We start from the raw sequence: 14,105 nt of genomic DNA, 5'->3' as shown, positions 1-14,105 counted from the left end.
CTCTCCTGCCCTGTCCTCTTCCACCTCCCGCACACCACTGGCGAGTAGCAAAGTGGCGAACCTTCTAGATCCTGTCCCAGCTCCATCGCTAGCATCTGTCCTGACGAATCAGAGCCCGAGTGGTACCTGCTGCCAAGGTTTGGAATAAAAGCTGAACCCTAGCTTTAGGACTGTAGATCTTCTCAACATTAAGATGGAGAAGAGACAAGATGCCAGAGGAAAGGGAACAGAGAGGAGAAGGAAGAAATAAGACAAAAAGAGAGGGTGAAGGGTAGACAAGGGCGAGGGCAGCAGGAAAGGGACAGACGTTTAGACAATGAAGCAGAAATGAGGCCCCAGGAGTGCAGGTAACAAAGGCCAAGAATGGAAAGACAGTGCTGAGAAGTGGGAAGGAATAGGCGGAGACAGAGAACAAGGGGACCATTCAGTCTAAGGCGCCCCGCTTACATCTTACCTACACTGCGGTTCCCTTACATTGAATATGTCTTGAAATAAATCTGCCAGGAGCTGGGGCTTAGAAAACAATCATTTTGTTAGAGAAAGTTTGGGTTGGAGCTGGATCAAATTTGACAGGATTTAACCCGTCAAGGAAAGAGGATGCAGGGCTCTCCAGTCAAACGTTGGCCGCAGTGCCGCTCAGGGAGGCTGGCTACGAGTCGCAGCTTGGGGCCTCCGCTGTTCTTTCTGTTTCATCGGCGCTGCTTCTTTGAATCCCAACTTGCACAGGTATGAAAAACCTCTCTGTCTTTGAGTTAGGATGAAAAACAGCGTGTTTCCCTGCCAAGTCTCGGAGAGAAGGCAGTGCGAGCAGATGGCGGAGGAAACTGCACAGAGAGCCTTGATTAACCCACGGTGACGGAGCGGGCATCACTCGCGGAGGCCTTTTCCCTGCTTGTGAAGAACTTCTGCAAATAGCCAGCGGGGACCCAGGAGCGGGGTGGAGGCGGGCTCCCTCTCCTCTGAAGCGGTGGCTCTTTGAATTGGTAGCCACTGTTTCCAAAACACAGGGCTATTTGAAGGCATCAGTGAGAGGGAAAGAGGAAGTGAGCGGGAAGCAGGAGAGATGGCATGCCGGCAGATGGAGGCTGGGGTCCTAAAGCCAGAGCGAGCCCGGAAGGTCACTCCATTCCGAGTTTTCACCGCCGCTCCCCGAGTCCTGGTGTCTCGGCATCTCTGGCAGCGAGTCCTTGCGGACACTTCCAGTGTCCTACTGTGGCGGGGAGAAGCAGGCAATTGGGAGATTCAGACCAGGACAAAGTAGATAAGACATTCACGGAGTGACTTTCCAGGAAATCTCTCTTGTTTGCTTTCCCCCAGAGAAACATCACAAAAGATTAAGACAAGCCCCACCAGCTCTGAGTCTTCTTCCTGCGTGTTATGTTTCTGTCCCAAGGAAATAACTGTTGACGTTGTTCTTTCACGGGAATTCCTTTGTCTGGGCACTAGAGGATTAATTTGTGTACATTTCTTTGTTTTGCGTTTTTGGTCACGTGAATATACCTGGAAAGTTGAATTTCCTTCAGGGTGGTGTCAGTGTAGTTCATTTTTACTCAAGAGGGTTCCTTCGAGTCATAAATGTTATTTCTACCTCCTCTGGAGACAGTAGTGTATGTTGGATAAAATGATATCTCATCTAGAAATCTCAAACCTGACCATCACATTCCTCTTTTTCTAATGCTTTAAACAGAGACCCGTAATTTCAGGATGAAACCCAGGATCGTTGCCATGGTGGACCGTTTAGGATCTGGCCCCTCCAGGCTTCTGTCTCCTCACTTCCCCCGCAGCGTGTCCACGTTTCCTGTTAGGAAAATCCTGGGAATCTTTCCGAATAAGTCATGCACCTTCCTGTTTTTCTGCCAAAGCACAGACTGTTCCACGAGAAAGCACTCTCTTCCCGTTGGGCAGAAAACACTTGTTCCTGTAGAGTTAGACTTGTTTAGGTTCCAAGGAAAAGAGGCTCAGCTAGAGTACTTTGGGGTTTCATTTGAGGATGCTTAGGGAACAAAGAAAAACAGAAAATTGTCTTAATCCGCGGCACCGCTGAACTCGGGAAAACCAGGTGTATTTGGGAAGTGGGCCACAGTGCAGCGCATAGTAAGGCTTATCTCTTTAATGACTCCCTCGTCTGTGCTCTTTATTTGTTACGGTGCCATTACCTTGTAGGTTTGGTTGATTCGTGGCTTCTGCTCACTGCCTTTTTTCTTTCTTTTTTTACAGAAGAGATTTCTTAAAAATTTTTTTTTGGCTGCACTGGGTCTTCATTGCTATGCACGGGCTGGTGAGCGGGGGCCACTCTTCACTGCGGTGCCTGAGCTCAGTAGCTGTGGCCCTCGGGCTCTATAGTGCTGGCTCAGTAGTCGTGGCCCACGAGCTGTGTTGCTTTGGGGCCTGTGGAATCTTCCCAGACCAGCGATGGAGCCTACATTCCCTGCATTGGCAGATGGATTCTCAACCACCGGACCACTAGGGAGAAGGCCCTTATTGCTTTTTCCAAAGGGAGTTTTTCCATTTCCACGGCTTCTATGTCTGTTTTCCTCTCTGTGTGTTTCACGTTCAGATTTCCTTAAGAGAGAGATTCTGTTTGGGCAGTCTGCATCCTGAAGAAATGGCACCCACTGAGTCTGGTTTTGATCCTGGGCACTCATTTTGGGCACTGGCCGATCAAGAGGTCAGATGCCTGTAGGTCAGATGCTAGTCCTTGGTCCGATCAGCTGTGGTCAAGGTAGCAGAGTTACCTGGTGGAAAACGTATTGCCCTGGCTTGATGATGAGAGAGGGGCTTCAGAAAGGGGCCATTGGTGGGTCGGCATAACAAAGCTTCTCAGAAATGCTTGTGTGGGCTGCTTGGTACTCAGAGAGAAGACAGACAGCAGTAAGTGTCATATTAGTTAAACTGGCAATACATGTTCTTGACCAGGTCAGAAGTAGCTGAGATCATTATGGTCTGGGGTGGGCATTTCTCTGCTTACAGTCTTGAGCATAAGCTTCTTACAGTGCCATAAAGTCTTTATGGGATGAGGCCCTACTCTGTCCCAGCCTCTGGATCCTCCCTGCAGCCCCTGGATGGTCATGCCATGTTTATTTGGATGTCACTCCTACACCTTCACTCTGTGTATTCATAAGAACTCCTATGCTTTAATTTTGAGGTAAAGCATAATTTCTTTCCTGAAACCTTACCACCCTACCTCAGATACTTAACTCCTCCCCCAGCCCTCTGTACCTGCCTATTATAGCAGCAAGAGCACTGGGCTGTGGTTCCTGGTGGACATTCCCACCTTGCTCACCAGACTGGGAGGAAAGGGACCAAATGTGATTTATTCACTTCTATGTCCTAGCAACTCGCCCAGTGCGTGGTACCTACTACTACTGCTAAGACTAGCTCCTGTTTATTGAGTTATTATTCTGTTCCAAGTATTTTATGTATATTAATTAATTTAATCCTCTCAGTAGGAGTCATCATAATCCCGTCTGTGTTTTGGGAAACTGAAGCACAGAGAGGCTGAGAAACTTGCCCAAGATCATGCAGCTCATATTGAGTGGAGACAGGGTTCAAATCGGGCAACTTGTTTCAGTCTGTCTTTTGCCTGCTGAGTTACTGTCCCTTGGCAATAAATCTTGTAGAGGAATCAGTAGGCATTCAATTAGTTTGAGGATATAAAGGAATCAATGCTGGTGTTTTGAGAAGAAAAGGCAGGGGGAAGGCAGTGTAGGTGAGGCAAATGAGGCATGCAGAAACTCGCCCACAGAGCAGCAAGCGCCAGCCTTGGAGGACCAGATGGTAGACAAGATAAGAGGCTGGGAGTGACGTTGATTAAAAGCAAGTTTTAAGAAGATTAATCTGGCTTCAGATTGTTCAGTTCACTTCAGTTCAGTTGCTCAGTCGTGTCTGACTCTTTGTGACCCCATGGACTGCAGCATGCCAGGCCTCCCTGTCCATCACCAACTCCTGGACTTTACTCAAACTCATGTTCGTTGAGTTGGTGATGCCACCCAGCCATCTCATCCTCTGTCATCCCCTTCTCCTCCCACCTTCAATCTTTCCCAGCATGAGGGTCTTTTCAAATGAGTCAGCTCTTCGCATCAGGTGGCTAAAGTGTTGGAGTTTCAGCTTCAACATCAGTCCTTCCGGTGAATATTCAGGACTGATTTCCTTTTTTAGGGTTGACTGGTTGGATCTCCTTGTAGTCCAAGGGACTCTCAAGAGTCTTCTCCAACAGGTTCAGATTGTAGGAGGCTTGAAATGGGAAGAGGATAAGTACAGGGGTCCAAATAGGAAGCCATTGAAGTAGCCTTGGGAGGCAGGAGATGCTGAGGTGATGAGTGTGGACCTGGAGTCAGGTGAATAAAGGATGTGAGTCTCAATTCTGTCACTCACCAGCTGTGTGACCTCAGTCTCCAAGCCTCTGTTCCTTCATATGCAAGGCAGGAATTATTACTCAACTCACAGTGTGTTGCAAGCATTACATGCGTGTTTGCCAAGGGCTTAGCACAGAACTGACCTTCTTCTTCCTTTGCCTTGGGTGGTAAGGGCCTACGCCCCTGTGGTAGCACTGCAAGGGAAAGGATGGGGAAATGAGACCCTGTAGAACTTGCTGATTGCTGGGCCTTGGGAAACTGAGGCAAGGAAGGGTCAGTACAGGGAGCCTGGGCCCTGGGTCGGGTTTTGTCACTAACGACTTATGATAAGTCATGCATCCACATGGCTGGATCTCAGTTCCTTCCCTGAAATGTAAAAGCGTTGCTCTAACACTCGTTTTCCTTCCAGCTCTGAATATAGCCAAGAGGTTTGGAACCTGGAAGCTGGGAGAATATAAAAGATGGTCAAGCTCTGCCCTCCCCTCCAAAAATATTTTTCCACCTCGTTTGCTTTTTATTAATCCAGCCCTTTGTTCTCCCTCTGAGTTGGCAATATGAGTGTTTTCTTTTGTTTTAGGCAAATGGTTCCAAAATCTCAGCAACTGATGGAAGGTTTTGCAAGTGGAGCAGAAGGTGAATCAGAGACGAGTTTTCCCCTGGAGCCCTTTGGTTGCCCTGGTCCTGACCTGAACCTCCTCATCTCTCGAGAGGCAGAAGCCAGTGACTTCTCATACAATTTACCCTTTCTTTTCACTTTCCTGCAGGGCACGTCCCATGCTCTTCTTGGTCAGTCTTCAGAGCTGATTTGATGCTCCTAGGATATCTTAACCCATGGAGACTCCAGCTGGGCGTCCTCAAAAAGAAATTTGGAGCCTGTACCTGGCAACACACACGCATAGTCCCCTGCTAATAAATACTTTTATACTTTGGGCATTTCTTTGCCTGGATTCCATCCTGCTGTAGGTGAAATGAAAATGTGTAAGCAGTTGCCAAATCCTCCAGTGAGTAGGTTTCCATGGCAGCCTTCGGAGGCTTGTTCAGTTCAATTCAGTTCAGTCGCTCAGTCATGTCCGACTCTCTGTGACCACATGGACTGCAGCACGCCAGGATTCCCTGTCCATCACCATCTCCTGGAGCCTACTCAAACTCATGTCCATTGAGTCAGTGATGCTATCCAACCATCTCATCCTCTGTTGTCCCTTTCTCCTCCCGCCTTCGATCTTTCCCAGCATCAGAGTCTTTTCCAATGAGTCATTTTTGCAACATGTGGCCAAAGTACTGGAGCTTCAGCTTCAGCATCAGTCCTTCCAATGAATAGTCAGGACTGATTTCCTTTAGGATTGACTAGTTGGGTCTCCTTGCAGTCCAAGAGACTCTCAGGAGTCTTCTCCAACACCATAGTTCAAAAGCATCAATCATTCGGTGCTCAGCTTTCTTTATAGTCCAGCTCTCACATTTGTACATGACCACTGGAAAAACCATAGCTTTGACTAGATGGACCTTTGTTGGCAAAGTAATGCCTCTGCTTTTTAATATGCTATCTAGGTTGGTCATAGCTTTTCTTCCAAGGAGCAAGCCTCTTTTAATTTCATGACTGCAGTTACCATCTGTAGTGATTTTGGAGCCCAGGAAAATAAAGTCTGTCACTGTTTCCATTGTTTCCCCATCTATTTGCCATGAAGTGATGGGACCAGATGCCACGATCTTAGTGTTCTGAATGTTGAGTTTTAAGCCAACTTCTTCACTCTCCTGTTTTACTTTCATCAAGAGGCTCTTTAGTTCTTCACTTTCTGCCATAAAGGTGTTGTCATCTGCATATCTGAGGTTATTGATATTTCTTGTGGTGAACTTGATTTCAGCTTGTTCTTCATCCAGCCTGGCATTTCTCATGATGTACTCTGCATATAAGTTAAATAAGCAGGGTGACAATATACAGCCTTGACTCGGAGGCTTGTGTCCTTCTCCAAAAGACAGTAGTTTATTTTCAATTAACAAAGGGCAAGGAGGCCCTTACTGCAGTTTGCTTATGGAAACTTCAGATAAATCTACCCAGCTCTCCAGAGGACATATGGTGCTGGGAGGAGAGTTGTTGACTTCTGTAACATACAACACCCCAGACATGGAATGTTGGTGATATGAAGACACAAGAAAGCGTTGGTTCTTAATCCAAAAGGAAAACATTATCAAATTGACCTACTAGGCATTCATCAAGCACCTCCTGATACTTCCACCTGCCAGAGATGGCAGATTTCCACTCTGAAAGAGTTCTGGGTTGAGTGTTGAGATTGGATGTCTACTTCATAGGAGGATGAATTGCCTCATTCTTTGAGCTGCTGACCAAAAATATGGGTGCAGTCAGCCACCACCTTAAATAATTTGAGAATCACAGCCTCTATGAAGAAGCAGAGATAATAATTACCCACATATGCTTTACAAAAGAGCAGCTCAACCTGTGGAAACTTGCCATGTTGTTGTTGTTTAGTTGTTAAGCTGTGTCTGATTCTTACAACCCTATGGATGGGATTTCCCAGGCAAAAATACAGGAGTGGCTTGCCATTTCCTACACCAGGGGATCTTCCTGATTCAGGGATCAAACCTGTGTTTCCTGCATTAGCAGGCGGATTCTTTACCTCTGAGGCACCAGGAAACCCGAAACTTGCCAGAATTCCACTGAAAGAATAGCGAACAATTCTGTTTTAAAGTCCTGGAAAATGAGATTCTATTTGACTCAGAGGATGTCCACAATTTCTTCCAGATTACTAATTTTCTCTTCAGATGTGTCCAACCCACAGCCAAATACAACCATTATAACTTGTTGTTTTGGTTCTTGTATATTTTCATTTTGGAAGTTCATTTCTCTTTCAAATATGCTTGTTACTTTGTAGAGTTTCCTATTCCATGTGTGGGCTTCCCTGGTGGCTCAGTGGTAAAGAATCTGCCTGCCAATGCAGGAGACCTGGGTTCGATCCCTGGGCTGGGAAGATGCCCTGGAGGAGGAAATGGCAGCCCACTCCAGTATTCTTGCCTGGGAAATCCCACGGACAGAGGAGACTGGAGAGCTACAGTTCATGGGGTCACAAGAGTCAGACACAACTGAGTGACTGTAAAGCAAAAACAACAATCCCCTGCATATATATTCGTGTTGTTATTTATTTCTTTAAACATGTCATCAGAGTTTTTTTCTTTCTTTTTTAAAAAATAAACCAGATCTAATAATTCCACTCTCTGAAATCTTTAGTCTGTTCCTGTGATCTGTGATTTTTGATGGTTCTTTTTTATGTTCAGGTGGTCTTGTTTTCTTGTATGCCTGCTAATCTTTGTTTTCTGGTCATTTCATTAAAAAAATTAATTTATTTTAATTGGAGGCTAATTGCTTTACGATATTGTGGTGACTTTTGCCATCCATTGAGATGAACCAGCCGTAGGTGTACGTGTCCCCTGTCCTGAACACCGCCCCCCCCCACCTCCCTCCCCATCCCATCCCTCTGGGTTGTCCTAGCGCACCGGCTTCGAGTGCCCTGTTTCAGGCTTTGAACTTGGACTGGCGATCTGTTTCACATATGGTAATATACATGTTTCAATGCTCTTCTCTCAAATCATCCCACCCTCGCCTTCTCCCACAGAGTCCAAAAGTCTGTTCTTTATATCTGTGTCTCTTCTGCTGTCTCACATATAGGGTCTCCATTACCATCTTTCTAAGTTCCATATATATGTGTTAATATACTGTACTGGTGTTTTTCTTTTTGACTTACTTCACTCTGTATGATAGGCTACAGTTTCATCCACGCCATTAGAACTGACTCAAATACGTTCTTTTAAATAGCTGAGTAATGTTCCATTGTGTACATGTACCACAGCTTTCTTATCCATTCATCTGCTGATGGACATCTAGGTGGCTTCCATGTCCTGGCTATTGTAAACAGTGCTGCGATGACATATGGGTTCATGTGTCTCTCAATTCTGGTTTCCTTGGCATGTATGTCCAGCAGTGGGATTTCTGGGTCGTATCACAGTTCTATTTCCAGTTTTTTAAGGAATCTCCACGCTATTCTCCATAGTGGCTGTACTACTTTGCATTCCCACCAACAGTGTAAGAGGGTTCCTTTTTCTCCACACCTTCTCTTTTCTGGTTGTTTCTATTGAAAAATTATCTGTGTGAGTGCTCTGAGGTCTCAGCTTGACGTGTTTTCTCCTGAGATGAGCTATCAGTCAGAACACCTTAGAGCAAGGTCCAAGGTTTGAGACCCAGTGACTCAACATCCAGGCTGTATAGAATGAGGTTCGAATTTCTAAGAGGGCTGTCTGTGACTGCATATCCCCAAGAATAGCTGTCTCTCTACTTTTCTGTTCCCTCTCTCTCTCTCTCTCTTTTTCTTTTAAAATCACTGAAACAACCCTTTGAGAAGTTTCCAGAGGTTTTTTTTGGGGAGAGGCAGGATGAGATCTGGTTGCATTTGTCTTGAAATTATAGTCCTTTTGGATCTCAGCACAGTGTGGGAAAGGTCTCCCCAAACTCCTCACTGTCAGTGGGCTTGAGCCCAGCTCCTCTCTCTGCAGGTCTGTTGCTGACAGCTGGGGTCACTTGTGTCCTTGGCAAGTGCCCTCAGATCATAAGCAGTTTTGTAGGTCTCATTTTAGGCTTACCTTTCTGGTTACAGAGTTTCACCCCACGATTAGCCTGGAGGTTCTTATGGTTTTTTTTTCCAGATGGATAGTCAATGTTTTTAAGTTGTTTTCATTTTGCAGTCTTATCCATCATTTTCCTTTGATTTCAGCTGCAAGTTTAATCTGTGTAACATTTGGTCTGGGAGGCCACCATGATCTTTCAAAACGTAAGCTAAGGCACATTTCTGCTCATCATGTAGGACAGTCTTCTGATGGTTGGACCCTGGGCTGCACTTCGAGAAACTTCCAGGATAAAGTTCCAGCATCTTAGTGTGGAACACGAAGCCTCTTCCTCCCTCTCTAGACCTACTGCCTTCCCCTCCCCCTTCTCACTCCCAGACACTGTGCTCCAACAATGCAGATGAGCTTGCATTTCCCTGAACACACTGTATCTTTTCTCACCACTGTGCCTTTGCACGTGTGTGCCCTGTGGACTAGAATATGGTTTCTCTTTGAGACAAACACTCATCCATCTTTCAAAAGTCAGCTCAGAGATCACCTCCTTTACAAAACTCTCTTCAACTGCCCTCTAGCCATAGTTGCAATTCATCTTCTCTTTATGGTACACTTTGTACATCATCCTATGAGTACATATACTATTGTAATTTATTTTTGTACTAGATTTCAAGATTCTTGAGAGCAAGGATTATAGTTAATTCATCTGATGCTCAATCTATTTTTGCCAATTGCGTGAATGCAACGCACAGTCAGAGAAGTCAGATATCCAGCCCAGGAAGAGAGAATACTGCCGTGACTTCTGACACGTCTTTTTTTGTTCAGTCTCTAAGCTGTGTCTGACTCTTTGTGACCCCATGGATTGCAGCATGCCAGGCTTCCTTGCCATTTACTATTTCCCGGAGTTGGCTCTGACACTAACCACCCAGAGTTAAATTAAACTTTACAGATTAAAGGCATAGTCCTCCACGAGAATGCCCTCATTTCAGAGGCCAGTGGCAAGTTCAGGGGTCCCCACACTGCCCTCACTTCTGCTCAACTGGTAACAAACTTTGGGGTTCACACCACCCCTTGGGTTTGATAATTTGCTAGAACCTTCTCACAAAACTCAGGAAATGCTGTACTTATAACTATAGTTTTATTATAGCACAAAGGATACAAATTAGAACAAGCTGAACGAAGAAGTACATAGGGAGGGCCCCAGACATGAAGCTTCCATGTCCTCTCCCTGTGGAGTCACGATGTTTCACCTTCTGGGTACATCGGTGTGTGACAATATACTGAGTATTGCTAACCAGGCAAGCTTACTTGCACTGCGATGTCCAGAGCTTTTATTGGGGTATCATGATGTAGGCATGACATTGAATTATTGGCCACATGATTCAACTCGGTCTCCAGTCCCTTCTCCCTTCCTCAGAGGCCAGACTGATGTCAGCTGGCTCAAAGCACCCAGCCTCTAATCACAAGTTTGTGTTATGTGCTTAGCCACTCAGTCATGTCCAACTCTTTGTGGTCCCATGGACTGTAGCCTGCCAGGCTCCCTTGTTCATGGGATTCTCCAGACAAGAATCCTGGAGTGAGCAGCCACTCCCTCCTCCAGGGGAATCAAACCCAGGTCTCTTGCGTCAGTACTCTGGCTTCCCTGGAGGCGGTGGCTCAGACTATAAAGACTCTGCCTGCAATGTTGGAGACCTGGGTTAGATCTCTGGGTCAAGAAAATCTCCTGGAAAAGAGAGTGGCAACTCACTCCAGTATTCTGGCCTGGGAAGTCCATGGGCAGAGGAGACTGGAGGGCTCCAGTCCATGGGGTCACAAACAGCCAGACACAGCTGAGCAGTCTTCAGTTCAGTTCAGTTCAGTTCAGTCGCTCAGTCGTGTCCGACTCTTTGTGACCCCATGAATCGCAGCATGCCAGGCCTCCCTGTCCGTCACCAACTCCCGGAGCTCACTCAGACTCACGTCCATCGAGTCAGTGATGCCATCCAGCTATCTCATCCTCTGTTGTCCCCTTCTCCTCCTGCCCCCAACCCCTCCCAGCATCAGAGTCTTTTCCAATGAGTCAACTCTTCGCATGAGGTGGCTAAAGTACTGGAGTTTCAGCTTTAGCATCAATTCCCTCCAAAGAAATCCCAGGACTGATCTCCTTCAGAATGGACTGGTTGGATCTCCTTGCAGTCCAAGGGACTCTCAAGAGTCTTCTCCAACAGCACAGTTCAAAAGCATCAATTCTTCGACATTCAGCTTTCTTCACAGTCCAACTCTCACATCCGTACATGACCACTAGTAAAACCATAGCCTTGACCAGTCGGGCCTTTGTTGGCAAAGTAATGTCTCTGCTTTTGAATATGCTATCTAGATTGGTCTTCCAAGGAGCAAGCTCTTTTAATTTCATGGCTGCAGTCACCATCTGCAGTGATTTTGGAGCCCTCCAAAATAAAGTCTGACACTGTTTCCACTGTTTCCCCATCTATTTGAACAGTCTTAGGACCAGTTAAAACTCAGGTGTGTTGGGGGTAGGGAATGAGAGATGTATTAAAAAAAACAAGTAAGAAGATGGATATTGGGAAAAATTAACAGACTGTATCATACCAGCCTAACATGTTTGGATTTTGTCTCATAGGACGCAAAAACCTATTGAGAGTTTTAGTGAAGAAATGATCAAGCTCAGTTCTGAATGCCTTCTAGTGCCTGCCGAGGGGTTTCTAGGATGGAGAATAAATATTTCTTTTTGATTTATGTTGATAGTGAGACCAGAGCAGAGGAGGACCAACCTTACCATAGGAGGAGGCACCTGTCCAAAAACCTCCACAAACATCTCCACTGATGCTTGAAATTCCGCCTTTTGGGGAGGGCACTGGGAGTCAAGCTTCCAGAGCCTCCTCCTGCAGGGAGCACATAGTCCTCACTCTCAGTGGTTCCTTCTGTAGACGGTCCTTCTTCACAGGGACACCCTGGCCTCCCTCTGCTCCTACATCGCTCTTCCCCAGAGGAAGAGGAGGCTCTTACTTGATGGATGAGCCTTTAAATAGGGACAGTGTCTCATTTGTTCTTGGTTGTGAGGGGTCCTTCAGGGTTGGTCTCGAAGGACGACCCTGTCCCTGGCTGGTGACAGTGACACCAGAGCTGAGCCGTGCCCTCCAGGAGAGCTTTTCATCCGTATTGAAGGTGGTATTTCCAACTTCATCTGGCAGATTCCTGCGTCTGCCTCTGAACCGTTTCAGAACTCTGTTGGGGAACAGGAGCACTATTTATGAGCCCCTCAAAAGTGGCTCAGATGGTAAAGCATCTGTCTGCAATGCAGGAGACCCAGTTTCGATCCCTGGGTTGGAAAGATCCCCTGGAGAAGGAAATGGCAGCCCACTCCAGTATTCTTGCTTGGAAAATCCCATGAACCTCGGAGCCTGGTAGTTTACCGTCCATGGGGTCGCAAAGAGTCGGACACGACTTCACCTTCACTTTCACTTTCACAAGCTAACAGCTATGCACAGAAGCGACTCCTGGCAGGTGAAGGAGCTCAGTTCATCCCCTCTGCTCCTGAGAAGTGGGGAGTCTGACCCTGCAGGGGAGAATGCAGTTGGCTTATTGGCAGACACTTCAGCAGACCTGGGTTCGATCCCTGGATTGAGAAGATCCCCAGGAGAAGGGAAAGGCTGCCCACTCCAGTATTCTGGCCTGGAGAATTCCATGGACTGTATAGTCCATGAGGTCGCAAAGAGTTGGACATGACTGAGTGACTTTCACTTCACTTCACTTCAGCAACACATTGATTCCATAGACCCTCCTAAAAGAAATGAAACCCACACAAGAGAACAGGGAGGAAAGAAGGAAAAAAGAGGAAAGCAAGAAATGAGAAGGACTCAGAAAGAGGGAGCTGAGTTAGTAGAATCAGGATGGGTTTCTTGGAAGAACACAGGGCACGGCCCAGGTTTTACATTTTTCTCTAATGGTTTCTTTTCTTGCTTCCACTCTGACAAAGCCCAGTTTTATGTCTTCTGTGTCCTGGGAGCCCAGAATTTTCCACAACATACTGATCAGCTCCATACACCTCTTTTTTTAAGGGGTAATATATGAGTGCAATTTTCCATCCTCCTTTCGAGCACACTTGGCTCCCTTAAGGAAGCTCGGCAGGCTGTGGGGGGAACCAGCTGCAGGGAGTCCCTCGTTTCTGATGGCCAGTGATGATTCACTTCCCTCTGCTGGCCTTGAAGAGCTTCCGAATCTACTCCTGGGTCAGGCTCCTGCTCCATAGTAGCCCTTTCCTCTGAATTCCGTATGCAAGAAGTTAGCCGCTGGCGACCCGGAACACAGCCCCAGCTGTTAGGTGGAGGACCCGGGTTTCCAATTCTGCAGCAGTGGGACACTTTCTGGATTGTCATCAAGCTCAGACTCTTTGAAGGAAGGATGAGAACAAAGCTGTGAATGCCAGAGGCGGGGACCAGCAGGCAGGGTCAGGATCCCAGAGGGCTTGCTTATTACACTGGGAACTTCAGGCCTCAGGATAATGACTTTCAAAAGTCAAGAAGGATTTAGCTCTCTGTGGCCCCCAGGTAAGACAGATTGAATTTAATAGACACAATGAGATGATTCCTAATCCTGGGTGCACAGACTAGAAATCTCCACTTGAAAGTCTAAGTGGTCCCTCAAAATGAAAATTTTCAAAATCAAACTGACCTTATTCTCCTCTCACCAAGCCTGCTTTCCCCTCACCTTCCTTCTTATTTAGTGATACCACCATTTACCCCAGGGCTTCTCTGGTGCCTCAGATGGTGAAGAATCTGCCTGCAATGCAGGAGATCGGGGTTTGATCCCTGGGTCAGGACGATCCCCTGGAGAAGGGAATGGCTACCCACTCCAGTATTCTTGCCTGGAGAATTCCACAGACACAGGAGCCTGGCGGGCTACAGTCCATGGGGGTCTCAAAGAGTCAGACATGACTGAGCTCACAGCATACCATTTACCCCATGTGTGTCTTTATGCTAAGACGCTTCAGTTGTGTCTGATTCTTTTTGACTCTATGGACTGTAGCCCGCCAGGCTCCTCTGTCCACGGGATTCTCCAGGCAAAGAATACTAGAGGAGGTTGCTATGCCCTCCTCCAGGGAATCTTCCTGACCCAGGGATCAAAGCCGGG

At 46.8% G+C, this 14,105-nt stretch overlaps 1 long non-coding RNA gene across 2 annotated transcripts in view; it reads left to right on the top strand.

Moving 5' to 3' along the window:
* Positions 275-14,105, top strand: part of LOC106502872 — a 132,948-nt gene continuing 119,117 nt past the window's right edge. For both annotated transcript variants that reach the window (XR_001296543.2, XR_001296544.2), the window contains exon 1: positions 275-726. This is a non-coding gene — a long non-coding RNA (uncharacterized LOC106502872). The remainder of the gene's footprint in view (positions 727-14,105) is intronic.

Source organism: Capra hircus, chromosome 14, assembly GCF_001704415.2.
Source record: "Capra hircus breed San Clemente chromosome 14, ASM170441v1, whole genome shotgun sequence".
In the NCBI taxonomy this organism is placed as follows: Eukaryota; Metazoa; Chordata; class Mammalia; order Artiodactyla; family Bovidae; genus Capra; species Capra hircus.
The sequence above is the reverse complement of the archived record's forward strand: the minus strand, read 5'-3'. Positions and strand labels throughout refer to the sequence as shown.